The 15,109-nt window shown below is 45.5% G+C and overlaps 1 long non-coding RNA gene across 4 annotated transcripts; it reads left to right on the top strand.

Annotated features, from left to right (window-relative positions):
• Positions 1 to 929: 929 nt before the first annotated feature.
• On the top strand, positions 930 to 8,804 carry LOC147101661 (uncharacterized). 4 transcript variants are annotated; one of them, XR_015073335.1, is made up of 4 exons: positions 930 to 1,154; positions 2,573 to 4,515; positions 7,057 to 7,187; positions 8,121 to 8,804. It is a non-coding gene; the product is annotated as an uncharacterized LOC147101661 (long non-coding RNA). The 4 variants fall into 4 exon arrangements; XR_015073332.1 differs by having other exon boundaries at positions 930 to 1,920; positions 2,573 to 2,638; XR_015073334.1 differs by having other exon boundaries at positions 930 to 1,920; positions 2,573 to 4,435.
• The last annotated feature ends 6,305 nt before the right edge of the window (positions 8,805 to 15,109 follow it).

Here is a 15,109-nt window from a genome sequence, read left to right as displayed (position 1 = left end):
GGTCTGGAGGCCAAAAAAAAAGTTGTTAAAAGGAGGAAAGAACTTACACCGATTTTTTTTAAAACAAAAAGACATTTGGGAGCGAGAGCTGAGCGTGCGAGCATCGCATATATACCCAAAAAACCAAATTCAATAAATAAAATGCATTGTTTACAATGAATGCAAAGAAACGGGTCCACAATTCAAAATGGACCATCAGGTTGATTGATATCTGGCGGATAAACTACATTAAAAAAATCATAAATTAAAAGCACCAACATTTTTAAAGCCTTTCAAACATTTATCTCCAAACGACGAAGTTAATAGAACGGATGACGCCGACATGGACTAACTCCACTGCAGACAGCCAAATACTAGCTCAGTGTGTTGTTATATTATCTATATCACACTGCACCCTACAAATACTCCGCATATTCAACTGTGCTTAAAAAAAGTACTTTGCACGGGTTGCACAGAATGTGTTTTAAAAGTGTATTGCATATAATAAAGTCAGTTGTTTATTATAAATATATATATATATATGCACGTGCACTTTGGTAAAAGGCAAACCGTTTGTTCGGTATAATTAGCTTAAAAAATTAAATGTCTGTCATGTTGCAGGTGTTTGTTTAAAAACAAACTATATGTGCACAGAACAGATGTGTCTTTTTATATTTATATATATTATATTTATATATTTATTATATATATCGAGTCTTATGCAAAGATGTTTTTTTTCCAGTGGGGTTTGCTTTAAGAAGTGACTGGATATTTCCCAGCTGCCGTTCCCGGCTACAGAGCCTGCACAAATTCATTACCTCAGTCACAATGGCCATTTATCACCCCGTGGCGTTATTCAAATTCAGTGCCAATTGAAGACAATCGCCTTTTTTCGCTCTCTCTCTCTCTCCTTTGGTCACTATACATTTATGGGGGGGGGGGGGGGGGGGGGGAGAGGGAGAGCGCTCAGAAGAAGCCCCGTTTCACTAACTGAGCAACCAAACACGGTGTGAAATGCACAGCTATCAGCCTCCAGAGAAGCTTCAGAGGACCAGGAGCCTGAAATGTCACCTTAGTTGGAGGGAAGAAACGGAATACCGATGCTTTAAGAAACGAGAATAAGCCAGATCCCTCTTTATAGCGTATTCCAGGTCGTTTTGTGTGTGGTGTGTGAAGTGCGTATGTCTATATGTATATATACGTTGCTGCAACCGTGATGTTAGCTTTCAGATGTTGGAACTGAGATACTGATTTTCTTTTTTTTTGTATATTGGTATTTTTTTAAATGCATGCATTTGCAATTAAAAAAAAAACCACATTTTGTGTTCAGGCGAAAATGGTGGTCAGAATGATGCAGCTCTTATTGCAAAAAAAAAATCACGAATGCATGTCTGGCCCTGCCGTTATATTTATAAATTGCCTGCAGTGTGTTTGGGAAATCATTTGTGCAATTTGATTCTCATATCTCCGGGTTTATTGGACCACAACCAGAAGAGATGCAAATTGACGGAGAGTGCGTTTGTCAGCAAATCTGCTTTAAAATGTTGTTTCGTGTGTGTGTGTGTGTGGTGTATTGAAGACAAGAGTTGCTGCCTCCGGGAGAGAGAAAAAAAAGCCTAGAAATTCTCGCTACTGATTGTCCAAACGCAATTCTTGTGCTTTTTCAACTCGGACCCCGAGAATTGTGGATGGACATCCGCAGTTGGATTTTCATATTCTTCTTTCGTCTACAGTGCTATATAACAAGGAGAGAATATATTTTAAAGCCAGTTTTTAATCAGAACTGGAAGGGGAAAAATAACAGATTTAACGAACAGCACCGTGGGCTGGACAAAACCCCCGCACAACTGAAGCAGGAACGAATGGGATCTGTCGAATTTTGAAAACATGTTTTTGTTGAACTAGATATTGAAGGACTGAATGCAGGAGCAGCAGCAGCAGGTAAACTCAAGAGCCGACACAACACTGGAACAGCAATAACAAACAGCGACACAATCCTGGTTACCTGTTTACATTATTTGCTTTCTGAGGGAGGGGGTGGGGTGGGGTGGGGGCGGTTGTTCGAACACGATTATTATAAAAATAATACCGTTTCAATTATTTCTTATTAAACAGTCGCAATCATTTTAAATTTAGGCAAAAGCTAGAAACAGGGTCCGGGTTAAATTCGTTGGAGATAATTATATTTTCGTTCGCTAAATCGTTACCTTTTTTTTGTATATAATTCACGTTTTGCACAAAATAAGCAACTTTTGTTTGTTTTGCGAAAAGGATTTTCTGTTGTGACGTGTAATGTGATCTGTATCTTATTTATTTTAAAAATTAATAAAATATTCTGACGTTGCTACAAAACTTAAAATCGTACCTGTTTCCCCCCCCCCTTTGTTTCCATTTGTTATAACTTTATTTTTCAAGCCAGTATCGATAGAAATACAAGTTATATTGATAAACCCACCAAAGACGTGCTGTTAAAAAGTATTGCACCCTTAAATCTCACACAAATGCTGTCTTTCAAGCACAGTTCTCTGAAATTTGCGATTTAGTCTTTCTCGGGTGACGTTTGCACTAATATATATATATTTTTTTTTGAAAGTGTTAGGTTAAAAGTGCTCCGTTATATTGTGCCGCAGACTCGGGCCCGCAAGCAGCTGAACGGCAGGTGAAGTGAAAGCGAAGCGGTTGTGAAGAATTTCCGTCCACCGGTGTTGCCTTTGATTCTCCATCACCCCCACACGCCGCAAATGATGCTTGGCCGCACCGCCGTTTCGTTGTCAGAGCCCGGTTAAGGGGGTGGTGGGTGGGAGGGAGAGAGAGACCAGCTAATTAAAAAGCTAGAAGTGGAAGAGTACTAAAGGATACATGGAGTAGTCGCTCCAAAAACGCGAGATTCATGATTTCATATCAATTTATTACAAAGATAAAGAAAATGAATCTTTCAAAGGCACGAATTTCGTTAAATGGCATCGAGAAGAACATTCACGCCTCTGTGGGTTGACTCCATGTTAAAACATGCAACTTTTATTGGCTACATAATATGTCGGAATTACTTTCCCCGCCTCAAAGTAGAGATTAAGGACTTTAAGGATCAGAGAAGCTTATTTTATTTTTTGCAGCTCACAATCTATACTTAAAAAAACAAATGATCTTAGTCTTGTCTGTAATCCTAATGTACTGCGGGTCGAACCATTTGTAACATTAGACAGAGCGGGTCCGAATAACTACGACCAGAGCATCCCTGATACCAAAAAATAAAGCGCCACGGTTAAATAGATCTTGTTAGAGAGAATCTCTCGCCTTTTTTTTAATGTTCCTTTAACCACCGTGTAAAGTTGAAATAAATACAACGTTATCTTGGTCTTCCAGAGTGTAATCCAATTGACCCTGCCGAAAACAAAAAGATAGAGGGAGGAAAATACTATTCAAATTGATAAGACACAGGCAGTGCACATTAATTAATTCGTTCAACGATTTACAATAGCATTTGCTAATCTCAAAATATTCGTTAGACTGTCCCTTTCTCTCGGCCTAGTGTTGACCCATAATGGGATTTATCGCTTAATTATCACTGGATTTTGTACTCGTTTCCCCTCCTTATTTTCCTTTTTTAAAAACATTGGCTGTGAAGCATCAACTCCCAACTTAAACTGGACCTGAGCTCCCTCAGTTCGCACCTGCACGTTAGAAGTGTGTGAAACGCGTCTGAAATCGACGCACAGCCAGCGAGGAAAGGGACTTTTAAAATAAAATCCACTCCCACTCCCACTCTCTCCCCTTACCCCCCTAAAATAATTCAACTCTTAACGCCATTCAGCCCGAACTGAATAAGGGTCGGATAGTGAGAGCAGCCATTTTCTCCATGGGAGTATAAAATGGAGGGATATTCCTTGCAAATATTTGCAACAAAAAAATACCCCCAAGTGCAGTTCTTTAAAACAATAAATGTTTTCTAACTATCGCGCGAATCACGCTTCTACAATGGAGTTAACACCAATATGTTGAGTGTTAAAATGCATAGTCTGTCCCTGCAACGAACAAGTCCTGCACTCCCAGCATTGCACTTTCATATAATGAGGTACTTGGTGCAAAAATTCAACAGAACAAATATTTCACTAGCAAAATGCTTCGGGGGAAAAAAATCCGTTCGGTTGAGTTGTGAAATGTAATAACTGTGTCAGATATTGAACAAATGTCGGTCTGTCAGTAACGGGGAAGCCTTCTTCCGCCTTTCAGTAAACACGTCCACAGGCCATTGATTCTGTGGCTGCCCTCTAACTTTAAAAAGGATCACTGCGTCCCCCGGTTTCAGCAAACGAAGTTAAGACGCAAGGAAACGGATCGTTCGCGCGAAATCAAAACCCGTTCGGAATCGGCGATACCAACCATTAATTCCCAGTCGGCATCGTTGACTAGAACCAGAATGCCAGGCCTCCTGGAAAGACAAGGAAACACCAGGGAGGTCAGTCATCAGGCAGGTCTTGTTCTCAGCACATTTCAAGGCGTATGATCCGATTCATCTTTAAATTAAAGACTGTGTAGGTGGGTGCTAAGCTGGGGGTTTTCCCTGGGAAATTGACAAATAAATGTAATGTTTGTGTGTGTGTAGTACTGAATTTACTGGTCAATTTCAGCATTTTCAAAATAGCCAGCAATGCTGGGTTAATTTCTGAGCAACAAAACCTGATCAATCGATCTTTGCAATTTAAGACTTAATTTTTAAAAAAGGCAATAAGTTAAAGGAGGTACATCTGTCCATTGGAGCACAGACCTACAAAACCTTAGCAAAAGGCAGTATAACTATGGAAATAAAGTGAGTTGAGTCTTAATTTGTCCATTCTGTGTTGCACAAGTTACTTGTTTCAAGGGCTTCACCCTTAAGAATTTACAAACAATTCCTGAAAAGGAATAAAAGTTTGATAATCCCTTTATTAAAATATATATTAGAGGGTCGCTGTTTATATGGAAAGACAGCCAGGTATTTTGGGGGGGGGGGGGGGGGGGGGGTAGTGGTGTAACATGCAATACTGCAACATGAAAATGACAGAACTCCACAATAACAACAGAAAATGCTGGAAAAACTCAGCAGGCCAGGCAACATCCGTGGAGAGAGAAATAGTTATTTCGGATTTCCAGCATCCGCAGTATTTTGCTATAGAACTCCACAATGGTGTGTTGCTGCTTCTCTCTCCCCCCCCCCCCCACCCACCCACTGGCAAGAACCCCCAACTTACTTTTCTCGTGGAACAAACTCTCTGAAAAGAAAATATTAATGTTTGTGATTCCAAGAAATGTTAGGTGCTCTTGTAGGTTATGTGCTGCAGTTATATTATGACACATTTGTACATCGACAGGACCGACTCAAGAGGCATCGCTTCGATTATAAACACAGTCTCAATGACCAGCTAAGAAATAAAAGAAAAATAACTTATTTATATAGCGCCTTTCATGACCTCAGGATGTCCCAAAGCACTTTACAGCCAATGAAGTACTTTTGAAGTGTAGATACTGTTGTAATGTAGGAAACGCATCAACCAATTTGCGCACAGCAAGCTCCCACAAACAGCAATGTGATAATGACCAGATAACCTGTTTTTTTTTTTTTAGTGATGTTGATTGAGGGATAAATATTGGCCAGGACACCAGGGGATAACTCCCCTGCTCTTCTTCGAAATAGTGCCGTGGGGTCTTTTACGTCCACCTGAGAGCGCAGACGGGGCCTTGGTTTAACATCTCATCCGCAAGACGGCACCTCCAACAATGCAGCACTCCCTCAGCACCGCACTAGGAGTGTCGGCCTGGATTATGTGCTCAAGTCTCTAGTGGGACTTGAACTTATTACCTAGTGACTATCCTACTGATATCTCAGTAGCTGGTTTTAGAGACTCAAACATGGTGTTGAATTCCTGCATGTATCCTGTTCTGGATGAGCAGTAATTTCCTCTAACTAAATATCAGGAAGACCAAAGCAATTGTCTTCGGTCCCCACTACAAATATGGTTCCCAACCACTGACTCCATCCCTCTCTCTCCCTGGCCACTGTCTGAGGCTGAACCAGACTGTTCATAACATTGGCGCCCTATTTGACCCCGATACGAGCTTCCAACCTCATATCCGCTCCATCACTAAGACCACCTATTTCCCCCTCTGTAACATCTCGCATCTCCGCATCAGCTCATCTGCTGCTGAAACCTCGAGACTCAACTATTCCAACACTCTCCCGTCCGGCCTCCCAGCTTGCACCCTCCATCAACTTGAGCTCATCCAAAACTCTGCAACCTGCACCAAGTCCCGTTCACCCATCACCCCCCCTGTGCTCGTTGATGCATCGGCTCCCGATCCGGCAACGCCTCAATGTTAAAACTCCCATCCTTGTTTTCAAATCCCTTCATGGCCTCGCCCCTCCCTATCTCTGTAACCTCCTCCAGCCCTACAACCCTCCGAGATCTCTGCACTCCTCCAATTCTGGCCTCTTGCACATCCCTGATTTCCATCGCTCCACCATTGGCGGCCGTGCCTTCAGCTGCCTGGGCCCTAAGCTCTGGAATTCCCTCCCTAAACCTCTCTGTCACTCTCTCCTCCTTTAAGATGCTCCTTAAAATCTACCTCTTTGACCAAGCTTTTGGTTACCTGCCCTAAAATCTCATGTGGCTCGGTGTCAAATTTTGTTTTGATTACGCTCCTGTGATGCGCCTTGGGACGTTTTACTACGGTAAAGGCGCTATAACAATGCAAGTTGTTGTTGTATCACGCACCTGGTTAACCAAACTGAAAACAATGTTGCTAGCGGTGTGGGCCCCGGTTCAAGAGGTGTTTGCTACCCCGTTCTGTCGGAGCTGTAGAACCACTGGCGAATAGAGAAGGCCGCCATTGGCAGCACGGGGCACTGCAGGCTGCCCTGTCATCTTCTCTAGCTGCAGCCCAGTTATTGCCACCTCCCACTCCTCCCCCCAACCAAAATCGGTGGCTTGTTACAGGCCTTGCCCTGACACTGGAGTGAGTCCGATGCCAGAATACTAAAGCTGCAATCGCAACTTTTAAACAAACTGCACACAAGACAGTAAAAAAAAATTTTTTTTTTAGGCAGTTGCCATGGCGATGAGGTTCCATGATGAGTCCTGTCACCAACCTTAATTTGTTCCCGCAACATCCACAGGGAGACACAGCTTTGAACACAGGTTCTGGACTGGGGCAGAGATCGTATCCTGTAGAAGGTAATGGAATATAATGTGGGAAACACTGTGCGGTTTAATCTTTGGAAGAGGGCTGTGAATGCTCAGTCTTCGAGTAGATTTTTGGATACTAAGGGAATCAAGAGATACGGCAATAGTGTGGGAAGGTGGAGTTGAGGTCAAAGATCAGCCGTGATCTTATTGAATGGTGGAGCAGGCTTGAAAGGCTGTATGGCCTACCGGATGAGAATGAATCTGAATTGCCAGAGAAGTTAGAATGAAGAAACTGGTTCAGTTGCATCAATCCCTCGATTGGTCCAGTTCAGTTCACGTCTGCCCGCCATCACCAAGCTTCGCTCGCCTCTCCTAAAGGAGGACACCCTGCTCCCCGATGTCAGCAGTCCTCTGGTGCCTCTCCCACATGGTCATTCGTCATGTTTGAGTTGGGGGAGTGGGAGGGTCATCAGGCTATTCAACTATGTAGAACATCACAACCAAGTCCAATTCTGTCTTCACCCAATGTCCACACCGATGGACATCCCAGCAGGCATCGCTGGTCAGCGATCATGAGCAGGGGGTAGAACCCGGCTGATTTCCCATTCCCTAATCCAGGGGAACTGAAGCCGATGGTAGTCCCCCCAACTGACAACAACCCAGTACAGATCAGGATTCAGATCTTCTGGTCCATGTGGCTCAGTGCTGCACTTTCCCACCAGACTACACGTGTACTTTTCAGCGGTGAGTCACTGGATAACAATGAGCGGGAACCTCGTCAGACCCAGGGATGGTCAGGCCAACTACAGCAGCCCCAAGCTAAGATCATCTATATACACACAAAGCAATGCTCAAATCTGGGTCCTTCTCAGTATTTAACCGCAAGGTGCATTCACCCAATGAGGCATCAGGGCAGCCCCGCCATTTCAAAATGTTGCTTCTTGCCTTTTCATATTAAATGTATTCTGTTCCTTCTCTTAGGTTCTCACTCCATGCACTTATGTGCAGAGAAGAGAAGCACCCAGGCAATCTACTCGGAGGCTGCTCTGGAACAAGATACAAGGAAGCTCACAGGAGGGATTCGGGAATGATCCTGGTTTTCCATCTCTTTGACTGTGGTCCCCATTCAGAGGTGTTTTTTTTTTTTTAAAAGGAGGCTTTTGAAATGAATGAGAGAGGAGACATCACATCAGACACTGAACCAATGTTCCCTTGTAGGCTGCACTATGTTCTGCGCGGCCTGTTTCTTTCAATGCGCAGTCCCTTTAAATTTCTGTGCATGCACGGTATTTCCAATTAAAACGCTTGTGAGCGGCCTGCGCGGATCCTTGCAGATTACTGTGCGGCCATGCTCGCAGTTTAGCGGGAACATTGCACAGAAGCTGTTATCTGACAACCCCACACACACAGGGGTCACTGGATAGCAATCAGGAATGGGAACCATGTCCTATTTTCCTGTTTCTAGTCCAGGAATGTGGAAAGCAACTGCAAAAATCCCGACCACAGCCCCGGCCGAGAACAGCTTAGACCGGGGATCAAATCTGCCCCCTTCCAAATCTGCCTGATTCACTACATTCACCGAGAGAACCATTGGGCAGATCACAACCTTTTTTTGTTCTGTTGTAAAACATTCCTAATCTTAAAAATAAAATTTTTACAACTATACGCACAACCTTCTGTTGATTCTTTTTGCATAGTTGTTTTTCTGAAGCACTGTTGTCAGTTTTCATTGTGCTTTACCGGTTCAGACACGCTGCTGGTGAGGTTTGGTGCATGGGATCACACTGTGCATGGCTAATAATGCTGTAATATGATGCACTGCATTTTTAAAAATTATTCATTCCTGGGATGTGGGCGTCTCTGGCAAGGCCAGCATTTATTGCCCATCCCCAATTGCCCTTGAGAAGGTGGTGGTGAGCCGCCTTCTTGAACTGCTGCAGTCCGTGTGGTGAAGGTACTCCCACAGTGCTGTTAGGGAGGGAGTTCCAGGATTTTGACTCAGTGACGATAAGGGAACGGTGATATATTTCCAAGTCAGGGTGGTGTGTGACTTGGAGGGGAACTTGGAGGTGGTGGTGTTCCCATGCTCCTGCTACCCTTGTCCTTCTAGGTGGTAGAGGTCGCAGGTTTGGGAGGTGCTTCCAAAGAAGCCTTGGCGAGTTGCTGCAGTGCATCTTGTAGATGGTACACACTGCAGCCACAGTACGCCGGTGGTGGAGGGAGTGAATGTTTAAGGCGGTGGATGGGGTGCCAATCAAGTGGGCTGCTTTGTCCTGGATGGTGTCGAGCTTCTTGAGTGTTGTTGGAGCTGCACTCATCCAGGCAAGTGGAGAGTATTCCATCACACCCCTGACTTGTGCCTTGTAGATGGTGGAAAGGCTTTGGGGAGTCAGGAGGCGAGACACTCGCCGCAGAATACCCAACCTCTGACCTGCTCTAGTTGTGTGGCTGGTCCAGTTAAGTTTCTGGTCAATGGCGACCATCCAGGATGTTGATGGTGGGGGATTCAGCGATGGTAATGCCATTGAATGTCAAGGGGCAGTGGTTAGACTCTCGCTTGTTGGAGATAGTCATTGCCTGGCACTTATGTGGTGCAAACGTTACTTGGCACTTATCAGCCCAAGCCTGAACGTCGGCCAGGTATTACTTCATTCGGGCATGGACTGCTTCATTATCTGAGGAGTTGTGAATGGAGCTGAACACTGTGCAGTCATCAGCGAACATCCCCACTTCTGACCTCATGATGGAGGGAAGGTCATTGATGAAGCAGCTGAAGATGGTTGGGCCGAGGACACTGCACTGAGGAACTCCTGCAGCGAGCGATGTCCTGGAGCTGAGATGATTGACCTCCAACAACTACAATCATCTTCCTTTGTGCTAGGTATGACTCCAGCACTCTATGTAGAGGTCCATTCCACACACTCATCCCTCATTGTAGGAAGAACAATTTCCTGACATCAGTCCTAAATTGGCCTTCCACTAACTTAAACCCGTGTCCCCTTTACTTTGGTTTAATTTTCAGAATTAACATTTTCCATTCCATTCACTATCTTAAACACCTCTATAAGATGGAGACCGCCTTTACAGGCTGAAAAGCCACAAGTTCCTCCACTCTTCACTCACAACAGACACTTGCGATCAGCCTTGTGGCTCTTCTCCACACTACCTCCAGCGCTCAAGTGCCTCCCTCGTGATTTGGTGACCAGAACTGGGTGCAGCCAGCAAGGTGCGGTCTGACCAGAGCACCGTGGAGTTTGATCGTGACTTCCTCCCCAATTGTAATCCTGTTTCTCATTTACTAATCCCGACATGGCCTTGCCCCTCCCTACCTCAACAACCTCTGATGGCCCCAAGTTACCCCTCGCATGTTCCACTCTGTCGTCTCTGGACTGTACACACCCCCCTCCTTCCCTTTGCACCCATCAGTGGCACAGTCTTCAAGCATCACCTCCCTGCACTCTGGAAGCCTTCTTAAACCCCTCTGCCTTGGCGTCACCTCTCCCCACTTTCCAAAGTCTCCTCAGAAACCTCGCTCCGTATAAGCGGAAATAAAAATAGCATCAGACCCAGGAGAAGTGCCCAAAGGGTAAGTAATGAATGGTAGCACTTACCCGTGGAGTCACCTTCCCCTTTAATTCATTATACAGTCACCGCTATAATCGCTAAATCTCACACAAGTGAGCTGGGAGCAGTTGCCTGGCAGTGCGCACAAGCAGAGGAGAAGCGTGTTAAAGTGCCACTTGGAAATGCTATCAGAGCTATTAATTTAAAGCATGTCTACAAAAGGAAAGCATCAGTACATCAGTTAATGATCAAAGCTGGTTGGAAAAGCGGTTTGATCTTCAGCACACTTTAATTGTCTTCCTCAAAATAGGAGCCTTGCACACTTCAAGCCATTCGGTGTGCCCTGAATTGTAAAGCAGATCCTGTGGGCCAGACGGAAGCTGAAAACTGCAGCAGTATATCATGCATTGTGACAGCAGTGGAGTTCATCAAGATTTTGAGAGAGAGAGAGAGAGAGAGAGTTAAATGTGGCAAATAAACATTTTTTTAAAAACAAAAGACGATTCGCAATTTTCTTCTTTCCTCTCTTCGAAGTGCTGACTCAACCTGGGTTCCAGTTCCATGGGGGCCACAGGCCTTCCAGTACCCATCCCCCCGCTCATTCATCGTCTGTGAATCCAGACAGCGAGTGGCAGCAGGCCCCTCGCTCCTCCATCGAGGGCATCACAGCCAGGCCTGATCCTGGCCTCACACAACATTCACACATAGAACGGAGCACAAAATCCAGCCTGGCATTTCAGTGCAGTACTGAGGGAGCGCTGAACTGTCGGAGGTGCCGTTAAGCCGAGGCCCCATCTGCCCTCTCAGGTGGACGCAAAAGATCCTTTGGCATCCATGTTCCCGCTAAGCTGCGCAGCTGCTCAGTCATCTGAAAGGTCCCGCCCAGGCCGCTCACCGACGTTTACATAGTAGGTACCGCGCATGCGCAGAAATTTTATTGGGCCGTGCATTGGAAGAGGCAGCGCGGTTTACAGGGGGCATTGCATGGTAGTATTTGAAGAGGAGCAGGGGCATTCTACCCATCGTCCTGGGCCGATATTTATCCCTCAACCAACATCACTAAAACTGATTATCTGGTCATTATCACATTGCTGTTTGCGGGAGCTTGCTGTGCGCAAATTGACAGCTGCGTTTCCCACATTACAACAGTGACTACACTTCAAAAGTACTTCATTGGCTGGAAAGCGCTTTGTGACGTCCTGAGGTTGTGAAAGGTGCTATAGAAATGCAAGTCTTTCTTTCAAATCGGCATTTTGTAAGTAAGTGTCACTTGATGACATCAAGACCAGGATCATTGGGTGATTATTCTCGCTCCTTAACTTGGGCCAGAGGCCAAATGGAACATCCCCTAACCGAGATCGGCAGAGGTCAAACCTGGCACGTGACCACACTGGCTCAGGGTCACACTGAACATTGCACCAATGATTGCAGGGGAGCGGGAGGAGGGAGGGTGGAAGGGCCTCGGAATAAAGGTCTGGAGCATTTTCCAGCTTTATAGTGAGTGTGCAGAGTCTTCATTACTTAGGATGGCAGAGACGATACCTTTAGGGGACAAGCTGTCGCCAGAATATAGCACGAACATTACAGGTTAAAAGTTCAGTCGAGTCTAATTAAGAAGCACCCACGCACAAATAAATATTCAGCACAAAGGGACCTATAAATGAAGCTGAATTTCTAACAAGTCACCACCAAATTTTGTAACAAATACCGAGTTAAGAGACACAGAAAATAATGAGAAACATTAAATATTCATGGCACACAGCTGCCCCTTGCTGCTAGACCCCCGACACTGCGTATCCCCAGATCTGATGTAACACAAATTGTTTATGACTCCCTCACTAAGAGAGAACCTCAAGGAACATTGCCTTCTAACAGTGCGGCTCACCACAGTGCTCTCCGATAAACTCTGGTCACAGTTATAAATATCCAGGGATTATCGTTTCCTCAGCGCGGCAGAAGCTACGTAAAAGTATCCTCTGTAGTGGATAGAATTTCAAATCAGGATCCCCAGATCTTACAGATTACGTGAGGCACCTGCGAGGGGTCCCTGAAGTCATCAGATCTGTGCCCATTAGTCTTCAAACTTTGTTGATTTACAAGTTTGTTATTCCTATCGCTGTATATTATTAAATTTGTTTCCTGCAATGATGGCACGGTTTTCCCTTTGGGCGGCAGACACTGTCTTTCGGAAAATAGGATTGGGGGCCCCTGGACTGTGCTACTGTTTTCAAGGCGTCCCAGACTGCATCAGTATTTGGAAAGGGTCTCTGGGAGTGTGTCAATATTTACAGGGGGTCTCTGGGAGTGTGTCAATATTTACAGGAGGGTCTCTGGAGGTGTGTCAATATTTACAGGGGGTCTCTGGGGGCGTGTCAATATTTACAGGAGGTCTCTGGGAGTGTGTCAATATTTACAGGGGGGTCTCTGGGAGTGTGTCAATATTTACAGGAGGGTCTCTGGAGGTGTGTCAATATTTACAGGGGGTCTCTGGGGGCGTGTCAATATTTACAGGGGGTCTCTGGGAGTGTGTCAATATTTACCGGGGGTCTCTGGGGGTGTGTCAATATTTACAGGAGGGTCTCTGGGGGCGCGTCAATATTTACAGGGGGTCTCTGGGGGTGTGTCAATATTTACAGGGGGTCTCGGAGTGTGTCAATATTTACAGGAGGGTCTCTGGGAGTGTGTCAATATTTACAGGAGGGTCTCTGGGGGTGTGTCAATATTTACAGGAGGGTCACTGGGGGTGTGTCAATATTTGCAGGGGGTCTCGGGACGTGTCAATATTTGCAGGGGGTCTCTGGGAGTGTGTCAATATTTGCAGGGGGTCCCTGGGGGTGTCAATATTTACAGGGGGTCTCTGGGAGTGTGTCAATATTTGCAGGGGGTCTCTGGGGTGTCAATATTTACAGGGGGTCTCTGGGAGTGTGTCAATATTTACAGGAGGGTCTCCGGGGGTGTGTCAATATTTGCAGGGGGCTCTCTGGGGGTGTGTGGATATTTGCAGGGGTCACTGGGGGTGTGTCAATATTTGCAGGGGGTCTCCGGGGGTGTGTCAATATTTGCAGGGGTCCCTCAAACAGAAAACTTTGAAAACCACCGCTGTAGAGCACAGCATTCATGCTAACAATATAGTTAGAATTGCCATCTCTTCCCCTCCGCAAAGTCCAATCCACGACCTACTCCAGATAGGAGGCATGCCGATGGCTTGAGTGCTGATGCTTGCTTATAATTATTTTTTTCTTACACATTTTAAAAAAAAACTTGATATTTTTATTTTTAAATTGACTAATAGCATTGTTGCATTTTAGAAATTCCTGGATACATTACTCAAAATATTGGACCAAATCGGGAAAGGTTGGGATTTTATTCAGGAGGACGTTATTAAACCAGGGGACCGTAACCCCTCCCAGGTAGGAAGACCGCAAGAGGCCCTTGAGGGCGACAATGTGCATTACGTGTAGCCTGTAAGAGCTTGACAGAGAGCACCCCCCTCTTGCATTTAAAATATCCAGGCACTGACTGATTATTTAAATCGATGTGAAAATCTAAACCAGGCAATCAAGAGGCAGGCGGCCAACATAACGCAAACAAGACTGTGCGTTGTTACAGGGCGCTGCACTCTGATTTGGGGGGGGCGGGGAGAGAGGGCGGGAGGCTCAGCTTTCAGCTTAGATCGAGAAAGGATCCAAAACCCAAAACAGGTTAACGCCCCACCCCCAACCCCTCCCACTGCAGATCGACCTTAGGAGGGGGTCTCTGGTGTAACTTGTTTTAAAATTGAATACAAAGCCATTTTCCTGCCTCAAAAAACTGTTCCGAGTCCCCATTATTTTAGTGGCAGGAAATCTCTCCCAATATCCTCATCTACAAATGACAGTGGCTGGCTGTTTTTGATTCTATCCTCCTCTGCCGGAAGGGGCCGACTCGTGCAGGGTTACTGTTCCATGGACGTAAGGAATCCCGACAGCACCTCTCCCAAGCGGCCATCCTTCATGTATGAACAGCGGTGACCGGCTGTTCAACTGTGGGGGCATCACGCCCGTTTTTGATCCCCTCCTTACTCAATACCCACACACGTGTAATGGTCAACAGATAAATATCAGGGCAGGGGTGGGGAAAATCCAGCTGAGTTTTCCCCTCCCTGACCAATATAGCGCCCCTTTAATAAAACGCTTCAGTTGGATAGAAGTTATTTAGAAAGACAAAGTCACATGGGGAAGAAACCTCTGATCTGACGCAGGGATGGTAAGTGATGTGACTGACCCCCCCCCCCCCACCAAAGCACTGAGTCTGGCTGCTTTCCTTACCTCACTTCTAATCCTGGGGAAGGGAGGGCCCATAGACTGTTTTCAATTTTGTGTAAATCTGCTGAAGTTTCCAGTAAGACTGCTCAGCAAATCCACAGG

This window comes from Somniosus microcephalus, chromosome 23 (assembly GCF_052327205.1).
Source record: "Somniosus microcephalus isolate GS21.2 chromosome 23, FLI_Smic_1.0, whole genome shotgun sequence".
Lineage (NCBI taxonomy): Eukaryota > Metazoa > Chordata > Chondrichthyes > Squaliformes > Somniosidae > Somniosus > Somniosus microcephalus.
The sequence above is the reverse complement of the archived record's forward strand: the minus strand, read 5'-3'. Positions and strand labels throughout refer to the sequence as shown.